The sequence below is a fragment of the Amblyomma mixtum genome, chromosome 2 (assembly GCF_055824585.1).
Source record: "Amblyomma mixtum isolate Tamu chromosome 2, ASM5582458v1, whole genome shotgun sequence".
Classification (NCBI taxonomy): domain Eukaryota; kingdom Metazoa; phylum Arthropoda; class Arachnida; order Ixodida; family Ixodidae; genus Amblyomma; species Amblyomma mixtum.
Genome location: NC_143013.1, coordinates 245,996,413 through 246,002,412, shown reverse-complemented (window position 1 = coordinate 246,002,412; position 6,000 = coordinate 245,996,413).

Genomic DNA, 6,000 nt, shown 5'->3' with positions numbered 1-6,000 from the left:
ATTTCAGTTTCACGGGCCACCGACTCTTCTGGTACTACCCTTGACAGCAAATGATGTTCCCTAGCTGCGTCCTTTGTGTTCAGCATGGCAGCGACTAATCATACTAGGAAAGACTATAAACACGACATTGTTTTCACAAAACAGGGTTTCGGACCTCAATAAAGCAGGCTTCTTTGAAAACAGCGAGTATTAAAATTTCCACGTGCCTTAAAGCCAATTCGCATTTTCGAACTCACCTCGATTGAAGTGACAAACATATCGAGTGGAACAAACTCTCAGACCTATGGCGTAAAACAGCGACACTTGTATGGTCTTCTGCTGCATTGTCATTATTTTTAAAAAACGCAGTGCCTGCGCACATCGTGGAAATAACCGTCACCGCGACAAAGGGGCTCTATTCATTTCGCTTGTGTGTACCTTAATTGCTTCAGTTCATACATGCGTTAAGACGCTTACTTTTGCGGCGTGTGGTCTGGCTGTATTCAGAGCAAACAAAAAAAAATGTAGCGAACTAATATGTCTTTCATGGAGATAACTGAAATCGACGCGCGTCGGCGCCGCTTTAAAACCGTAGCGCTGCACATTTTGGGCTAAAGTTAGCAACAGCGAAGGTAATTAGTTCATCTCTATTTCGCAATGCGCTTTTAAAATTGGCGCTGACCTAGTGATTCACCTCTTTTATTTCTCAAATCGTGCACTTTTAAAGTTAGCTCTGACCCAGTGGAGACGGCCGCCTACTCCTGTGCATTGGTTAGATTTTCGTAAAGATTGGACATTATTTTTTTTAAAGCTTATTCCTACATAGCTGGAACACCGTTGAAGTTGTCCTGCAGTTCACAACTACTGTGCCCGAAATGTTCACTGATAGTGCGTACAATGAAAATATTTAATACAAAAGCTTGTAGTAACTTGAACGAGCAGATCATTAAGAATGGCGGGTATTAAGCCGTAACACATAAATGCATGCCAGGTGCCTCTAATTTCAAACAAAACACACAGTATTTTTACGTTCGAACAATGCGCGCTATTAGTAGATGTTCCGTACCTAAAGGTGGCTTGTTCGGCTATATTAAACGGAATATTCCAACGTACGTGCTGCAACACTGCCGAGAAAAGCCCAGAAAAGCTCTCTGCTTTAAGTGCGGGTGAAACCCTTTGAAGTCCTGTCGTCCCGCAGGTTGTGTAGGTAAAAGCGTTGGCCCAGACTACCTAATCGTTCTGCTTCTTTACTTCAAGTGCTAAAAACCGAGCGTAAAATGGCAGCATACGGAGAGGAAATTTGTTACCTCAGCAAAAACTTCTAATTTTTGCGACCCCCCACCCTCTGGCATATCGATAACCTGCTTATATGCGCTGAGCACCAAACATCAGCCGCCGGCACTGCTTCAATGGTAAGTAAGACAGACATGAGGTTCCGCACGGCGATGTTCTGGGCCAGTTGGCCCGACATGTTCAAGGGTTAAAAGAACCGCGACAGCAACAGGATGTAGGAAGAAAATTGGACCGGAGAGCGGTACCTAACAGCCGGGGTTTACAGGAAAGAACGTGATTAGGCAAAAGTGTGCGCCTGCCCAAACCGTATCACAAAAGAGTAAGGTGAAAATCTGTGGCAGGATTCAGGCAAATTGAATTTGAAGACTAACGAAATCAAAGGCAAAAGGCACAAAGAAAAAAGGTACCTACCTCGTCACAAACCGAATCTCCTTGTCAAGAAGAGCCACAGTAGACTCACTAACACATGTGTCAGAGCACGTTTGCGCATGTATGCCGCTTCTAAAACTTACCTTTCTGGCCTAGACTTCCCCCTCCCGGTGACAGGAGCTTTGTTCACCTCGGTGTAGCACCCTTGGTGTTCCCTGCAATGTTTTGGGAGATTGGCTGCCTTGTCTGGTTTCAAGAATCGAAAGTGCTGACACTGCCTCTCGTATAAGCATTGACCCGCCTGGCCGATGTTAACTCTACCGCATCGCAGCGGAAACTGATACACCACTTCCGTAGCACAGCGCATATACTGGTGCTCGTGCTTTGTGGCACAAGCAGCATGCACTGACCCTGCGCCGCGCGCCTGCACAGTTCAATTATCTTGCAGGGCACTGAGAAAACGACTCGGATCCCTTGGTTGCCCCGCCCCCTTCTTCAGGTTGTGGGCAAACTTGTGCACATAAGGTACGACTTATAGCCGACATTCGTTCAAAAAGGTCGCCGGAACCTGCCCACGCATCGTGTTTCCTCAGCACAGCGATTCAGCGATTGCCTGAAGAACTAGTCATCCTTGAGGCGGGTTTTAATTTGCCTAATCTATACTGGCCAACATTCTCGCTGGTAAAACACAATCTTGACAGAGAGGTAATGATATACGTTGCATTTACATATGATCTGTTGTAAATTGTACAAGATTACGCCCGAATTCAGGGGTGTTTTGAGTCAGTTCTACACGTAATCCATACAAAACAATTCTGGACAGAAGCATCTTTCAACGGGAAATAGTTCATGAACGCAATTTTTGTATACATTGTAAGAATTCACCATAAAAATTAATATATCATCAGACCTCCCCTCGACAGGCTTGCATAGTTTTGCTGTTAAAGTTTTTTCTATCCTCGAAATCGTACCCTATTGGTATTATACGGCAGTCTTAACTACCCGATGCGAGCGATTAAAAGCATTAAAAGAAACATTTTGTTGTGCATAAAAATAACGGATCATTGCCTTCCATATTTTATAACACTACGTTAGAATACTGAAAGATTCAAAGTTTTTGCCCATGAAAGATGGACGTTTTTTCAGCGGATCCTTAGATGCTTAACTAAGCTGCGAGGAACTTCTAACCAGTGATATTAGCCCTAAGCAATACTTCACTAGACAAAAATCTCAAACGTTTCTTTTTCGCTGATTTCTCTCGGCCGAACATGGTTTTAGTTATTGAGAGAGTTGAGTTTTATCTTGATGAGTTTGCGATGAGAAAACGTGGTGCAAATGAGCTTTGGATCAGGCTTAGAAACTTTATTAATGACTGTATCAAGTGTTTTATACAACTAATTAGAAAAAGGATTACGCAAACATGCAAACCCCAAGATTTTTCTTAAAGCACTGTGGTTAGAAAAGCGGCTAATACGAATAAAGAAAATATAAGCTAAAAACTCGCATTCCAATGAAAAGCAAATCCATTAATCAGCTTCAAAGCTTAAAAACCAAGTAAGTAGTGAGAGGCAGCGTTAGTATGGTGACTTATTTCCAGGTATGGCTCCGTTATTGTCCCTCTTTTTCTTCTCTACAAAAATGGTGTTGCAACTGATCTTCCCGAAAAAAAAGGAAATTATACGCAGACGGCTGTGCTTATAATCGGCAATCGATAGCCCCTGGTATCAAATATTGCTAACAGATGCATTTTAGAATATTGTTGGTGGGTGCGAAAATGGGCAGAAGCCGATAAATATAGGAAAACGGTTTTTAATGTGCATTACTCTCAGATAAATAACCTTAGTTTCAATTGCTTAGCTAACAAGATTTTTTTTAATTGAGTGAATACCCTTGGGCTATGGATAGCTGACAGTCTTAAACAGACTAAACGCATTGATATAGAAACCGCTAATGCCTGTTGTAGATTGTTTTTTTCTAAGGAGAGTCTTAAAACAGTCCACATGTTCCGTTCGATTAATTTCATACAGCACAATTACACGTCCAGTACTATATTATGCACCTGCTATCTTAGGCACCTTCGCGCCATCTGACATCACAAAACTTGAACGGTTGCAGAAAAAGGCGGTTCGGTTTATTCATATTAAGTTCTCCCGCAGCTCAGTAACACAACTTTCAAAACGAGGCAGCTTGCCTCGTTTTAAGAGCTCGCCTCCCGACTAAAATTGAAGTGTCAGCTTGTACATTGTCACTACAATGTTAACCCCTTTGATATAATTACACTTTATTTTCGATATGCAACAAGCCACAAGTATCAACTCACAATTACACGATTTAGCGAAAAAAAATTATCCAAATATTGTTTTTTTTACTAGCGCCGTGATTGAATGGAATAGGTTGACTAATAAAGTAACTCAACTTTGCAGGCCTTTATTTCCAGCAAATCTCATTTAATTTTTTTAAAGGGACAAATATGTCATTTTCTGTCTGTCTTGTAGCTTTTTACTGAATGACGATGATTTTATATAGTTGGCCTTCGTATTGTTTCCTTATACACATTTGCCTTCTAATAGGTTATGTTTTCGGTGTGCTGAAACCCCTTTTGTGGACTGCACCATCCGTAAATAAAATAAAATAATTCCTCTTCCTGAGCTTTATACTCTCTTTGTGGCTCCGACAATTCTGCTCTTCTCTCAGAAAACTCTCTTTTTATTCGTGGTGGTGCCCGTACAAAACATACTACGACTGCTTAGTTGTAATGTACTCCCTGAGCATTCGAATGCCCATACAAGCAATGGTCTCAGCGCAAATACAGGCGCCATGGAGTCGGGCTTCATGAGCTGTCAGCCCGGCCGTTTTATGTGGCGCCGTATTTCGTTCCAAGGTCGGGACCTTTGTAGGCACGAAGTAAAGGCCATTTATATCGCCTGCATTTTCTTTCCACGACGGTATTTTCGTCGGTCGCGTGCGAGCGCTGAACTTGGGAGCAAGATGAGCACAAACTGCCCGCAGCGCCTTGTTGGGGCCACTGAGAAGGACTCGTACTGTAGATATATGGAAGGTGATAAATGCGAGGCCGATCATTGCTCTGGCCGCTATGCTATATTTTCCCGACAGCAAACAATGAAAGAATGTGAAAAGGTCACTGTTATACTCCTCCGTTCTGTTTATTCGGGATACTTGGAAGCAGACATTACTCTCGTAAATATTAGAGGAATAACAGTACAGCTTCTTTCAGCACCGAAGTAAACATGACGGTTTTGCAACTTTATAAGAAGTTCTTTTACCACTACACTGAAAAGGCTGAATGTGTGCATATTAATTGCATGCTTATAGGTATTACGAATATACACAACTGGCCGGTGCTGTTGTTTCGATAATCGACAAATATAAAGGCCACAGGATGATAATATAACATAAATTAATGAACGTAACGTGCAATGTGTAAGGTGTAATCACAGAGAGTTACGCAATGTGCGGTTGTACAGAAGAAAGCAGCGTGCAGTAGGAAATGCAAAAGATTAGGGCTAATGAAAGCGTTACTAAGCCCTAGTGATTAAGACGGCTATAGCAGCTATAACATCAGTACAACCCTACGCCTCTGACTGAACCTGGCTGAGCTATGGTTCTTAACGCAGAAAGTAATTAACGTTTTTAAGTAGCACTCTTGCGGCGCGTGCACACCGCATTCATGTATGTGTCATACCAGAGTTTGTTTTAAAATCACATGATAACAGAAAGCCGAACCTTCAAACAACATACGCTGTTCTCAGTAAACAATCCGTTCCTTTTAAAAGAAAGCGGGGACCAAGATTGTGCATCGCTCGCAAACTAGCTCTTCTTTCGTCTTGAACAATATGGGTGCCATAAGACGAGGGCTTTATTCTGCGTTGCCTCAGTGGTTATTTCAGCTGAATGCCAGCAGTGAATAAAGTGGAAGAAGTCTGAACCTTTTGAGCTATAGCTTAATAAGGGGCTCAGTAGGATGTCTAAACCCATGACGTTTTAGCATAGTGCGTCTGTGAAATGGCCCCGAGGTACATCTAGAATATTACACTGCAGCAGCCATAATCTTAAACTGACTCTGTGTAAGTACGTGCTAACGCAGATCCCCCGGTATGTCAGGAAAGGATTTCAGAAGTCAAGGCAAACACCCTGGTTACAGGCCAAGCTTTTTTACCATATTGTCACGTAGTGGTGAGTGCATTCCGGTGAACATGAAAACAGCAAGAATGGTTCCTACACAAAACTCTTTATTTGGGCTGACTTGCGCCCGCAATGAACTGAATCACTCGGCGGCGGTGTAGCAACAAGTGTGCTCTGCGGTCGTCGAAGAGAATGCCTGCCGCTCTCAGCCGGGCT